Here is a 15,715-nt window from a genome sequence, read left to right on the forward strand (position 1 = left end):
GACTTCCTGGCCTTTGGGCAGGGGGCTGGACTCGATGATCTCCCGAGGTCCCTTCCAGCCCTAATGTCTATGAAATCTATGAAATCTATGAAACTTTTTCCAAAGAAAGTGCATATGCGTCCCTCTACTCAAGAAGGTAAAGGTGTGATGGGGACTAATGCAAGATACACACAATCATGTCTCCTGTCATGCCACATGTGCATGGCAGAAGGCATTATTGTGGGATCATGCACTAGATTCCACTGTCCCTTATTCCCAGTGCAGGGGGAGCCTCTGAGGCTGAAAGATTGCAGCAGCTGAAATCTCCCACCTCTGGGGGTTTCATGCCCCCCCAAGGTTAGGAGATTGCAGCCACGCCCTGGAGCTGCCAGGACTCAGCTGGTTGCCAGCACCAGGAGGCACACTGCTGGGACCCAGCTTCTGCAGCTGTAGGACTCTGGGTTCCAGGAGCTGCAGGGTGCTGCCAGGACCCAGAGTTGGCAGCTGCTGGGGCTGACAGTGCCCTGAGTTCTGGGACTCCCAGCCCTGCTGGGCATTGTGCACTCCTTGGACTGGGAGCCCCATTAGTTGATCTGGTTCCCAGCTGCAGGGGACACCCTGCTACACATGCAAATTAAATATTGATAGCAACCAGTTATAAAGTTAGTACACACTTTTTAGGTCTAACTTTATAGCTGGTTGGAGCATTTTATACTTTGCATGTGTAGCCGGTCTCAAGGTAATTGTGCAGTTAACCACTTAATTGTGCGATATGTGTAACATGGAGAGGATGCCTATGAGACAGCAGCCTACTCATGTTGATTGCAAGAAACTGTAGCTAAATCTCCTATCTGGAATTTTTCCAGGACTTAAGAGTTCATTTGCTGTCGCCTGCTGAATCACGTTCCAAAAGTTCATGCAAATGAAGGGCTTTAATTTTATTAGTACACTGGAAAATACTTCATTTACTACAACTTGGGAATTTTCATAGAAGGGCCGTTAATTGTGTGATTAGTCCCATAAACTCCTGTAAAGACTTTATTGCCTGTCAACAGTATATAACCTATTGCCTTTCCTTTGATTATAGGTCTATTACTTTCCTAATAGATAAAAGGTGACATGGAATGATTAAATCAATCCTTTGTCCTTATGAAGCTTTATTGACTACCTATTCTCGTAGTGTCTGGCCCAACGGCCATTTAAGTCAAGGGAACTACTTTCAATGACTACAGTGGCTTTTGGGTCAATCTCTTAAAGCATGATTTACCAATAAATTGAATTGCTTCAGGTTTGTTCCAGGAAACATTTAAGCACATGCTTTACTTTAAAGTATTTTGGTTTATTTAATAATACATTTACTTTCCTCAGGTTTTTAAAAATATATACTTCAGCACTTAAAAATATCTTTAAATTGGACTGAATTAAGTTTTAAATAGGATCACTCAGATTTAGAAGTTTAGTAGCAGATTATTTTGTGTCTTTGTGTAGTGTACACATACCTTGTATAGTTGAGACATACCTTTTGAGGACCTTGTGTACTGAAGAATAGGTGAGAAGTTCAAGCAGTGGTGTCTGTACTTCGGGACTGCTCTCTAGCACAGTGCTGTGGTGTAGGCATTCTCTGTGGGACTTCCCACATACTAAATACCAAGCTTACACAAAAACGTTTGCAGAACTATGGATTTAGAATGCTATACTGTGGATATAGTTCAAAATAAACTGTGACCCTAGTTCATGTTTGTGGTACACAAGAGGTTGTAACCTATCGAAATGCAATGCAATTTTGCCTGTTCAAAGAACTACAGGATTGGGGGTCTTAGTACATCCTTTACTTTGATTACGCCAAATGTCACTCATTTTACTCATGTGAGTAGGTCTTTTCTGAAATATTTGAATAAATCAGGTGGTGGGATTTTGGGCCTTTCTATAAATCAGTTTAAAACTGAGCCCTGTGAGGTCTAACCTCAACGACAGAACTCTCAGATTCCGTCAGGTAGAAATATTTAGTAGATGAACACTTTTAAGGAAACACTCTATTTATTGAAACTAAAGTTCCATAATTATTAGTGCTTAGAACTTGTGAAGAAAAACACTGAAATTTGGACCTTTTAAAAAAACTGGTCTAAAGGTAAAGAAGTTAGTTAGGCAGAACTAAGCTTGATTAATAATAATAAAAATGTGGTGTGATTAATAATAAAAAAAGTCTTTACATACATTTTGTCTGAATTATAGAAGAACAAAATTTGCTTCTACACATATATTGTAACTTTTACTAAAATACTATTTACTAAAATATTTTAACTAACACTATGCATATTAAATAATGTAAGATTCTGATATTTAATGGCTTATAGGATATTGCTAGTACCCGGGAGGCTAATTTGTTTGCATTAGTTGGACGGGTCAACTGCTTCAAATGTGCAGATTATAGAACTACTGGTAGATTGCATTACACCATTTAAATAAATAGTAGCAATTTGTCAATGTCATCTTAACTTCAACATTTTCCTTTTAAACCCCAGGAAACAGTAGTTCCAATTAAATTGACCTTTTCTTTTCTAAATCTTCTTGTTATTAGTAGATAGTATTCTTGGTCTTTTTAGTAAGTAAAAATAGAATTTTTTTCCCCGGAGTAATGTTGCATTTATAAATAAACTCTCCAAACAAACTGATCATCTTTATAACTAAAAAAAGCATGGTTAGTCACCCAGTAAATTTTACAGATCAGTTATACAGATTAAGATGCATGAATTGCTGTATGTTAGTGGCTAGATTTTTCTATTTCTTTACATTTGACTGGACAATTTCAGGTGCTCATCTGTTTTACAAAGCTCAAAGTCCACAACATGAATAACATCATAAAAACAAGGAATAAACAGATGGATGACCCATGAACTAAACTAATTAGACTACACTGAAAAAATGAGACAATAAAATATTAGCCTCAAGGTTCCTTTTCTTACTCCTGCCTACCCACATGTGTAAGGTGAACACGGTAAAGTAATATTACAAATATTGTAAAGACCTATCCTTTTCAAGGTAGTGGACATGGGTAGGGATACTCCCAGGTTAAAGACAGAAGTTTTCGGTAGGCATACAGAGCGGTGTTAGGAGCCTTCAGCTCTTGAACTGAAAACAATTTGTGTGTAACACAAGTAGAATGCATGACAGCACAAAATACAGGTTAGCAACAGTTTGCATTTTGGCAAGGTAGTTTCCATTGCCTTGTCCTAGGCTATAAAGAGATGTCATCTTTGGAGTGGGGATCAGCTATTTCAGGATGTGTCCCAGTGCAGCTGATAGGTTTCATTGGCATCTACAGATGTTGTCCCACTCACAGAGCTTCAGGGATCCAATCCTGTGGGACAACAGCCCTGGATGCCATGCTGCAAGTTGGGGTATGCATCTGCAAGACACACTCCCTGACTCTGGATGTGGCACCAAGATATGTACTCCGGAGGAATACCCGACAGGGGAATTCCCATGGTGCCCAATAAATAAATATGCATCTTCCCATTTAAGACATCACAGCCTGTGACACAGCAACATTTTTGGGTACTTGGAGTGTGACAAAGGGCTAGCACGTCTCTTTTCTTGTAACTTGTGCCACGATAAACATTTTATGGCAGCACCAGGGTGATATCTGTTTGCACCCCTAATGTTTGTTTCAGCTCTGCTGAACATTTTCAATCAAGTGCTCCAGAATAGATCTGAAAGATTACCAATGTCATATCTCTTTATGCAGCTGCTGCAATTAGCTATCAATAGCAGACATTATTTCTGCGCTTGACTATTGTCACCTATATGGTACGATGCATAGACCCAACCTCCTCTACAACACCAGCTTTGCATCAACATAAATGCTATGAACTTTAATGGAAATACATGGGATAAGTTAAAGAATCAGTCCTCTCAAAGGCACTGGATACATGCCTGAAGAGCAACTACAGAAAACCCTCAGAGTGGCTTCAATACCACATTTCAGGGATGAGTATGTCAAGCAAGAGTGGCATACGCAGGAGTGGGTGGGTGCAATATGGCCTGGGAGCATTTTTTTAAAATAAATTCTGGGAACATGATGTACACATAACCTAAGTATGTGACAATAGCTTCCTGCCACTATAGTGCAGGCACTTCTTATTGCTGAAGAACTATAACCTTTAACTATCAACTGGCCACACAAAACACAAACAAAACATATATGACAGGACGGACAGGTTGGACCCATGTTAATATCTTAGTTTTAGCTTATAGCTGGTGTGGGGCAGAGTGTGGATTTTTTTTAGGCCCTATGTTCTCTATTATAGTGGTACCTGGCCTCCAGTTTGCCTGCTACTCCTTAACCTCAGTCCTAACAAGTGGCCCGGACAATCCATTTCCAAGTCTGTAATACCTGACCAACCTCTTCTATACCATAACGTCCTCTGAATTTATTTTATATGGAGCCCTCTCAGACATATCCATTCATTACTAGCGTGGTTATTGACCTGCAGAACTTATAGACTTGAATTCTATTTAGCGTTTCCAAGTCGCACAATTAGGTCTGTTTTCCAGTGCCATGTTCTAGAGCTCTAGTTAGAATTCTGTGTTCCAGGCTGGAACTGAGATATAATTTAAATGAAATAGAAAATAAACAAAGATTTCCTTTGGATGATTCCATACCATAAGTATTAATTGAATCTGTTTCAAACACTTAACTTCTATAGTCTCCTCCTGCCTACTTTAAAAAAGAAGCTAGATAGTACTCAATTATTTAAACAGAAAAAATTCAATTCATTAGGCAACTGAATCCTCTTGAAAAGGAACTGTTGTAGTGTCTTGACACAGCTGCATGGTTTTGATGGTTTTCTTTTTATTTTAAAGTTAAATGGGAAACCCCTTACTCAGGCAAAGCTCCCATTGACTTCTACAAAAGGCTTTGCCTGTGTAGGGACTGAGTTAGTAAGACAGAAATAGGCCCTTTGTCTCTGCATCATGCTGTATAATTTTAATATCTTTAAAAAATAGTATATGAAACTAAGAAGAGCTATGACTATATAAAGAACGCAAATTTAAATTAGACACATCTGTTTTTCTTTTATACAAGGTAGTGGTGCTCAGACTTTTTCTCCTGGCAGGCTGGATTGGCAGTGTCTGATCCATCTGCAGGCTACATCCAGCAGGTGTTCCTGATCCAGCATCTGGGTGGAGACAGCAGGCATCACTTGGCTGCACAGAGCAGGGTGGGGGGCAGGCCAACACCAGTGCAGCGCTGCAGTGGAAAGGGACATGACCTGGACCTGTGGAGACAGAAGGGGACATGACCTGGCCCTGCAAGGGAAGGAGGGGAAGAGAGTGTGGCCAGGCCCCAACCCGGCCTCATGGGAGGGAAGCGGCATGGCTTAGGCCTAAAGGAAGGAAAGGGGTATGGATCAGCTGAATGGGAGGGAAGAGGGTGCAGGGGAAGGAAGCATGGGCAAGCTCTATCCCAGCCCTACAGGAATAGAAAGGGGCATGGCTCAGCCCTCATCCAGAAGCCATGGAGGCCTCTTCTGTAGGGGAAGGGATCACAGCTCAGCCCAGCCTTGACTGGCCACATGGGGGTTGGGGTTTTGGAATCTGGCATTGTGTGGGAGGGAGGGGGAAACCATATTAATGGCCACCACTCCCCCAGCTGCCAAATTTCCCAGCTGTGAATTTTCTCTCTGAGTCACCTTTGGCCCATGGGACAGACTTTTAACACCTTTGTTGTAAGGCATAAATGCTTACCAAATGGCATTAGTTTCTTTTTTCTTAATCATTGCTATAATTGCTCAAAGGAAGCAGTTTCTTCCACATCAAAGTTCTGGTCTTAAATCTGGGCCACGAGATATTTTGTACCTTGTGCCAAAGTATTTATACCAGCCTCAACACTCAGTATCTCACAGAATCAGTTTTTGTTTACAGCCCTTGCATAGGTTCATTCCACCAATTTTACTGCGTAAACCGACACCTGTTTGCCAGGCATCTGTTGACCAGCTATAGGCAAGTGGAGACAAGGGCTGTATATGTATATAGGTAGCTTTTGCAAGGTTTGGGCAAAAGATGAACCACAGGCACATAAAGGCATTGAGGGAAAAACAGGATAAAGATAACTTTTGCAACAAATACAGGTCAGGCAGATGCTAAATAAATATGAATATGATGGTTTCCTTTGCATGCATTCTGCCTACAGTGGTCCCCAGAACAAAAAAGCCCTATATCAGGGGTAGGCAATGTTTTTTGGCTGGAATGCCAAAAAACCCACAATGTCTACCTTGGCAGGTGCTGGAGTGCTGACATGCTGGAGCCCAGAGTAGCTGTTTACAGCCTCCCGGATTCAGCCAGCCCATGAGACCCAGTCTGCTGGGAGCAGCCTGGGCTCCATGGCCGGCAGCAGCTGCTTAGAGCCCAGACTAGTGGTGATGTGCTGAGCAAATTGGCCTTGCGTGCCATGCTCGGCATGTGTGCCAGGGGTTGCTGACCCCTGCCCTATATAAAACCCTGTACTAACATTCATTGCTAAATCATCCCCATACATAGGTATATTATAGCATTTTGGTTTCTCTTCGTTTATACCAAAGTAAAGGGAGATGGCACAGAGAATCTTGGAGGGAATAATTAGGTCAATTACTGAGGGTAGGTTCACACACTGACTTGGGCTCTGGGCCCTGCTAAGGACAGAGTGCAAATTCACCTCATTCGCAGAGGTCATTAAAACTTTGTGTACAATCCTTTAGGTTGGGGAGATCCAAAAGATCTTTCTAAGATTCAACATAGCATCTAATTTTGCCTGTTCACAGATAATAACTGTTAGGGCTGTGCAAAGCTTCAGTCACTGATTCAACCTGGCAGAGATCTGGCCCAATTTGGTGGCCAAATCTTGGATTTGAAAATAAATCAGGACACTCTTTAATTTCTCCGAATCGAATTGGAACCTTCCAAATCAATTTAGAGAGATTCAGAAAGATTTGATGATTTGGACATGGACACAGCTTTTAATGTTTTTCTACATACCTCAGGGTACCAGGCAGCTCGTGAATGCTAAGATGCTGGGACAAAGGGAGGGTCCCACAGGAACACAGTGCGGGGGGAGGGGGGATCCCCAGCATGCTTGGCAGCAGACCCAGAAGTGGACCAGAAGTACTTCCAGTCCAATTCTAGGCTCGCCACCGAGCATGTGGGGGCTCCCGTGCTCCTGTGGGATGCTCCATCTGCCCCAGCATCACAGCATTCACGAGCTGTGCCTGGTACCTCGAGGTATGTAGAAAAAACATTCAAAGCTGTGTCTATAGGCGAATCACTGATTCTTCTAATTAGCATCGAATCTTCAGATTCCGATTTAGCCGAATCAAATCAGGTCATTGATCCAAATCAACGAATTGAACCACTGTCCTCAATTCAGGCCAAATCTGAATCCAAATCGAATATGGTCCATTTTGCACACCCCTAATAACTATAGCAAAATGAAGGCATGCAAAATGTCAGTGGCCTTAGGACTGTCTGCTTAAAAACCAGGCTCAAAGGGTTTAAACCAATTAGAATAATTTAATTCATAGCCATGTGCCTTTCCTATATTGTTAGTGATTCTCAAGCCTTGATTTTGAATTGACTTAGCATATGGACTTCTGCTACTGTTCTACACCTGTATCTATATACGTCCTGTAGTGTTTTGTATTTAACATTTTATATTGATTTTCCTGAAAAGCAGATTTAAAAGAATAATGTCTCATCAGTCACGCTGATATACAAGTTTATTTACAATAATTATGGCCTTTGACTATTGTCCATTAAAGTTTGACATTTAAAGTGTATGCTGCAAATACATATCAGGTTTCTTATTAGAGAGACGGTCTGTCTTTCTTGATGTGACTCCTACAATGAATCATTCTAATCCAAAATAAATAGAAAAGATGGCAATTTCATAACAAGCTATCTTGTAAGTCCCTCAATGTGTAAAACAGCAGCTGCTTTTGTGGCAAAATGGCTACATTTTAGTTTCTCCTCTTTGGCCCTCAAGAGAGAAAAAAGTCTATTCATTGTGTATAAAACCTTTTGCACTTTGACATAAGTCCTTCCAGCAGAATCTTTTTTTTTTATTGAAACAAACTTAAACCATATTCCATTTCACAAAAGCAAAATGTGCTGAACATGTGCTTTTTAAAATAGAAGCATGTGCATCAACTGTGCTACAAGAAGATACTTTCTGAAAGAAGTCTCCTGGGAAGGTCTATTACCCAAAGTTGGTGCATACAGGAAAAGGGTGAAACAGTATTAGATCAAGCTTTACTAAGCTAGATGGCCTGGGCTGTGGAATAAGTGATATTTAATATGCACACTTTGGGGCTCCTGTTGAGTGCCCTGTTTGGTAACCCGGATCAGGATGCTTGTTTAGTGGATAAAAGTGTAACTTTAGAAATTGGCAGGAACTTTCTGTGCTTGGCCACCTGTATTCTCAGCCAGATATGGTGTAAGGAGTCTCAGACAAGCACACTTTTCAAAGTTTGTTCTGTTTCACTTCCTCACAACTGCCAGGTTCAAAAGAACCATTTATAAAAAAAAGAGAGAGAGCGAAGAAAAAAATCTAAGTTCAAAGACACATTTATTAAACTAGATGGTCTTTATGATCAAACTCATACTTTGTCTTTCTGTTATTTTAGCAACTTTTTCCCCTTCCTTTTTTCTCCCTGTTTTTCTTATAAAAATATCACTATAAGAAATGTTTTAGACATTTTATTTTCAAGAATGGCAAGATACAGTAGTTATATAAACAGGGACCTCTGTTGCAGGGGTTTTGCTGTCAATAATAATAATACTTGTATCAAAAAAATAATGTGAACTCCCATAGCAGCCTGCACAGTCAATCAGCATAAAGTATTAGCACTTCAGGGACACAAAGGCTCTGAGCCTGATAGCAAAGATTGGACTGAGAATTTTGACCTAAGAATATAATAATATCTTCCTAGATCTCATTATGCCTATGCCCATTCAAAACCATCTGGGGCCCAGAATAATGAGAGTGGTGTGAATTTATGACACCATAGATCTAGCAATAGCCCTGTGGATATTGTGTTGGATTAGCAGATTTACTGCTAATCCAAACACTGTGGACAAAATTATGTCTTTACATCTGCACTGCGGATCTCTGAAAATGATAGTAAGTCAAATGTCTGAAGGGTTGACAGCAGCCCCCATGCTTCAGGCACCATCTGCTGGCATGCTGCCATTCTCCCAAAACTGCCATCCTCCCAGAAGTGCAGTTCCTCAATTGCACAATTGCAATGGCAGATCTCCAAAAAGGGATGCAGTATAGCAAAAAAAGGGAATACTAAGCAAAAGGTTGCATACTACTGTCTGTAACAGGTGAATTCAGTGTTGGTTTGGTACGAATAAGACAAAATTGATATTGGAAGGACTAATCAATGTTCTAAAACTGCCTGAGGTTTCCTTTCAATAAGGAACCATTTGGTTATGTGTACTTGAGGGTGTCTTTCAAGTAAACTAACTATTCAAATGCAAAACCTTTTCCCAAGGGTCAGCTAAGTGGACTTATGACCTTTCTCGAAGGGGTTGGAGTCCAATCAATGATTACACTAAATCCATAATTATAGTCTTTTCATGTGTGACAGAATATTGATAGTATGAGAGATGTGAGACCTTGAAAGCATGGAAACTTCAAAGTTTATTGAGATGTTAGACTCAATGGACATGTGGCATAGTAAAAAAAGAGATAGCTGTTGTATCAGTGCATTAAATCGTTTGTGTACATGAGTTCCTGAAATCACTTGGGGGAGATGATGCAAATCCCTTGGCAAGTAAACAAGTCTGAAAGCTTTGCCCCCATAGGAAAAATGAGACATAATGATTTGCTCATGTTCAAGTGGTCTCCATTGCAAAGTAATTGAAAGGGGCTAAAAGAGACAACTCTGAGTTGAAGTCGAAACATATCCAAAGACAGCTTGGAACAAAAATATGAGGAGTTGGTATCTATGCCTGCTGGAACTCCTGCAGTTAATGAGGAAGAGGGATGCATATCACCACCTGAAAAAGATGACTGGTGGAGCTGAATAGGATATGCTGGAGGAAGCCAGGGAGGTGTCAAAGACTCCCCTGCATGGTGACACAGTCTTCATTGTACGTGAATGCTTTAGAACATTTTATATGAAAGAACTGCAAATATTCTCCCCCTGTTTAGATTCCATGTGAAAGGAGGCTGCAAAATCTCATGACATATGCTATGCTGCTTAGTAACGTCAATGGAATATCTCCTAATGGCTGCACTATGGAGAATATCACCAGTTCGACAGTATCATGTATGACATGACTTTAATTTCATTAAGTGGTATGCCTATTCTATCATATGCTGTAAATTCTACTGCCAGTGTAATATAGAATCTGTAGTGGTGTGGTGGAAAGCTTTTATTGCTGTGGGTTTAAGATGACTGTTAATTGCCTGAAGCAAAGCAAGAAATGAATTATGCAGATCCTTCTAGAAAACTCACTATCACCTTTTATGCCATGAACTATGTTTAAACTACATCTTGTGCAGAAAATACTAGTTTTCACTTGTTCTGAGAATTTTTAAAAAGGAAAAAAAACCCAAAACAAACTCAATTTACTGAACAGTGGGATGTAGCTCTTCCTTTTGTCTGTACAACCACATTACATTTGAAACATGGGTCCAACTGGGCTGAATCTGAACAAAGAAAAACTGTGCCTAAGATATGTTAGAAAGCTGTAAAAACTAGCTAAATTGCTATTTTATAAATCCCAAAGTTAAGGGTGCAATGCCTAACAATCTCAAGAGGCTGCACCCAAATGCCTCTCAACACTGGGAAGGGATAGCCCCAGCTTTTTCATTAGGAAAACAGGTCTTCATAGCAGCAAGTGTTGTTGAAACTCAATACAGACCCAAGAGCATGTGTTGCCCACCCTATATCTTGCTGCAGTATAATTTAGGGGGTAAAAAGGGATAATGGTAGTGCTTGTGGAAATATTCTTGCCTGAAGCACATACATCATATATGAAATTAATCATGTTTGCACCAGTACATATATTGTACCATCCTGTTTCCCACATCATATAGTTGCAAATATCCATACAATGTGCTATAAAGGTTTTAGAATTATGAGTTTGGGACAGCTGCATCTAAGAGAAGAAACCTTAAAATCATATCACACCCACATGACACTTAACTTACAAAATTGCCATTTAAGAGAGTTGTAGGTGTCTCTCTCAATATTATGGATTTATGCCTTTCATGACTCACTTTATGAGTCCAGGACTCAAAAGAAAATGTCAATATTCTTCTAAAATTACTTCAATTTTTTCGGTTTGTGGGGTGAGCTCATATGCCTAATTCTTAGTATCACAAGATATTGTCCCTGTTGTAGGATTATATACTGCCTATCTCGTATCCTATGTTCTACTGTAGGGAAAATACTATATTTGAAGGAATGAAGGAAACATTTCTTAGACTTTCTTTAATCAGCCTCTCCCTGTTGGAAGCTAAGCATGTGTTTGGAACATTGAAAATAGTTCTAGCAGAAATGGACTGATGGGTAGAGTACAGATGAGATGGCCAAATGTACATGAAAAATGCAGCTTGTCACATCACTGTATAATTTATGGCTATAAATTTTCAAACAGAACTTAGAGGTTTAGGCTTGCGTCCCACTGACTTTCAAAAGTGAGTTGTGTGTCTAACTACTAGGCGTGTGCGAAACAGGCCATGTTTGATTCAGATTTGGATTCAGCCTGAATTGGGGATAGTAATTCGATTTGTTGTTTTGGATCACTGTCCCTGATTCAATTCAGCCAAATCTGAATCTGAAGATTCGATGCTGATTCAGAGAATCAGCAATTCGGCCACAGACACAGTTTTAAATGTTTTTTCTACATACCTTGAAGTACCAAGCATGGCTTATGAATGCTGCGATGCTGGGGCGGATGGAGCATCCCACAGGAGCATGGGATGGGGAGCACCCCATGTGCTTGGTGGTGAACCGGGAAGTGGACTGGAAGTGCTTTTGGCCCACTTCTGAGTCTGCTGCCAAGTGTGCTGGGAAGCCCTTTGTGCTCCTGTGAGACACTCCATCCACCCCAGCATCACAGCATTCACGAGCCACCTGCTACCTCGAGGTATGTAGAAAACACATTTAAAGCTATCTATGTCCGAATCTCTGAATTTTCCACAACTCTCCTAATCAATTCAGAGGGCTCTGATTCAATTCAGAGAGATTAAAGGGCCTCCTGATTCAATTCAAATTCAGAAATTCGGCTGCCGAATTGGGCTGAATCTCTGCTGAATCAAATCAGGGATTGAAGCTTCACACGGCCCTACTGACTACCGTTTGAAAATCTCTCCAATCACCTTCATGTATAGGTTTCACATAACAGATACTGCTTACTATGCCATTTTAAGTTGGGGGTTTTGCAGAACTGAAAATTCTTCCTAAAAGAAACATTTCTTTAGATAATTCAAATGCTGACATTAGTAAATAATGAAATTTAAAGGCCTTACTACTAACTCCATAGAAATTCTTGGTCCAGAATATATTGCTTAAATTTTTTAGATCTTGAAATTTTCTCTGCAGTTTGTGGTATTTGTGCATTCCCCCTTGTATCGTAATTTTGTTCTCCTATGAGAATAATAAAGGTATTTCTTATTCTTTTACAGATAATTATCCCCACAGTAATAGCTGGAGCTCATGTGTACTAATCAGTAGGTGGTCTAATTCTTGTGCTGCTATGGTGGGACTGGTCATCTTTATTCCAAATTAAATCTCATGAGGATGAGTTCCTCAGTGCCTTTCCTTCTTTCCATTTACCAGGACCCAATTATAGCACACAATGTAGGTAATAAGAAAAAAGATAATGCAGAAAATTTAGAATGATGGGACAACTCCTTTTGTTAATGCAATAAATGCTTTCTTATGACTTAATGTAAAATGCATAATGCTATAATGAAATGGTAGTTATACCAAGATTAAAGAGGATACATTCCAACTAAGTACTTTATGTTTTCCACAATAAAAAACAACAAATCAAGAATTTCAAGTCTACTGTGTTGTCAGGTAAATTTTCCTGGTACCTTTAGCCTTGAATTCATCTCTCTAAATTTTCCTATATGGTTCAAACAGTTGTAATGTTGCTAAACATCTGTTTTAATGCCCAAACATATTTAATGCACAATATGTTAGCCAGGTACATTAAATATTAACTCTGCAATGTTGATTGGACACTGTTATTGGGACTAGGTAGAATCAGTTAGAAATAGCTGTTGAGCCAAAGGACTTTTCTGTATGTAGTAGTCCAAGACTCCTCATCATTTCCTGTTTTTCTCTTTACCATTGAAAATAGCAAGTACCAAAGGCCATGCAGAAGATAGTCATCATGCTCAGACCCTAATCTAGCTAAGGACTTTCATGTGCTTAAGTTTAAGCATGCAAGCAATGCTACTGAAAGTAATGGAATATACAACTCCTTAGAGTTTGTCATGTGTTAAGGTCTCTGTTTAGACAGGGAAGAGCAAGATTGGAGGGACACTGGATGGTACTCCCCATCCAGGATACTCCCAGTTAAGGTAATCATGACCACGTCCTTCCATCCTAATACAGGTTCAGGCGTCAGGCTGCACGGCTTTTATCGCCCACCCTATTTCGACAGGAAGTATCACAATTTTCCTTCTCCACTGGAAGCTCTGAGTCACCTGCTCCTTTCTGCTTTCAAAAGAGCTGGCCACAAGGAACACACGGTAGCACTGGGAAAGGGGGGCAGGAGCAGGGAGGAAATAGATTCCATCAAGCAGGAGGAAACAGGAGTCCAGCGGCAAAGAGCTGACCCTGTTCCTTCTTCTGCCCTTCCATGTGAATACAGGCATGGCCCAGCCTGCTCCCCTGTTCAAAACCTCTGTCAGTTCCAAAGGGCAGTTCTTGCCCCTTCCAAGATTCCTCTGCTCCTTGGAGGACTGGGGCTGAGCTACCCAGCTGCTCTGCAAGTTGAAATTTCCTGACGATGCAGTGCAGTGAGGTAGAGTGAACCCCGATGCAGAATGCAGACTGCCTGTCATCCTTCCCCTCTAGCTCTTCCAGTGTTCATTTAACAAGTGTTTTCCTCACTGATCTCTCATTATTTCCTCTCCTCATTATTTCCCATTCATTTTGTTTTTTCATTAAATACTCCAGCAGTGCTATTTAACATGCACCCCAGGCATTTATTTTCTGGTTACTGAATGAATATTTTCCAGGAGGCTACTAGAGTCAAGTTATCTAAATACTCATGGATAATTTAGAGAAATGTGGGCAGAACAGGTATTTAAATCTCTCTAATATCTATTTTTTAAACCAGATTAAATTTAAATTATTTGCCTATATGCATCTAGTTTAAGATCCATCATATCACTTAAGTAAACTCCAAATGAAAGAACCATCACAACAGTTCCATCAAAATATTCAAGCTTTACCTTTTATGAGTAAAGCAGGGGGCACCAAGATGAACAAACTAGTTATACATGCACAGAAAGTAGCAGGCTGAAAGTAATTGTGTATTCAGTTTTAATGGAGCTGAATCTCCTGCTGAGATTTCAATATCTGACAGCATTGCTTTCATTGCCCCAAATGCCCAACCTTTTTCTAATGTTTGACCTTGGGTATGATTATATTCCTGTATGTATCTCATGTGATGCAAAACCATTTGCCTGTATCAGTCATCTCTCACTGTCAATCCTGTTCCAACTTATGGCAGAAGAGAACCAGTCTGATGCTACTAACAATAGTTAAAATTAGCTTCCTCATCGGGGGAAGGGGAAGACGAGGGAGGAGGAAGTCTTGGACCGCTAAAGCAAGCAGCACTCACAAGTACAGCCCAGCATAGACTGATGAACAGAACATATACACAGGTAAGCAACAGGAGCCAGAGCAATGCTGTGATTAGGGGGCCAGTGCACACATCCACAGGAGGCCTCAAATGCCTCTACACAAACGCTTGTAGTATGGGAAACAAGCAGGAGGAACTTACCCTCCTGCTAGCTGACACCAACCCAGACCTAGTGGGGCTCACTGAAACATGGTGGGACCCAATGCAGGACTGGGCGGTGAATATCAAGGGCTATAGGTTGTACAGGAGGGACAGGACAGGGAGGAAAGGCGGGGGGTGTGGCGCTCTAAATTAAGGAGGAATACACATCCTCACCAGGTAGCACAGTCAGAGGAGGGGCACACGGAAGAGATCTGGGTTAGAATACAAGGCAGTCGAGGGGAAATGGTGGGGGTCTACTACAGCCACCCAACCAATGGGAGGAGCTAGACCAGGAATTCTTAAGTCAGCTCACAGAGGTAGTTAGATCAAAGGACGTAGTCATCATGGGTGACCTGAACTTTCCAGACATCTGCTGGGAAGAGCAGTCAGCCAGGTCTGACCGCTCACGAAGGATCCTAGCCAAAATGCAGGACCTCCATCTAACCCAGGAGGTACACAGCCCCACCAGGGGAGATGCCTTGTTGGACCTAGTGCTGGCCACAGGCGACTACCTGGTGAAGGGTTTGCGGGTGCTCGACCACCTGGGCAACAGAGATCATCGCCTGCTGCAATTCACCATCCAGTGCAAGGTGGCAAAGGCCTACAGAAAGGCAGCAGCCCTAGATTTCAGGAGGGTGGACTTCAGTGAGCTAAGGAGAATAGTCGGGGAGCACTGAGGTCCCAGAGGGGAGGGGAGCCAGGTGTCCAAGAAGAGTGGTTG

The sequence above is a fragment of the Crocodylus porosus genome, unplaced genomic scaffold (genome assembly GCF_001723895.1).
Source record: "Crocodylus porosus isolate Cpor-Errol unplaced genomic scaffold, CroPor_comp1, whole genome shotgun sequence".
Lineage (NCBI taxonomy): Eukaryota > Metazoa > Chordata > Crocodylia > Crocodylidae > Crocodylus > Crocodylus porosus.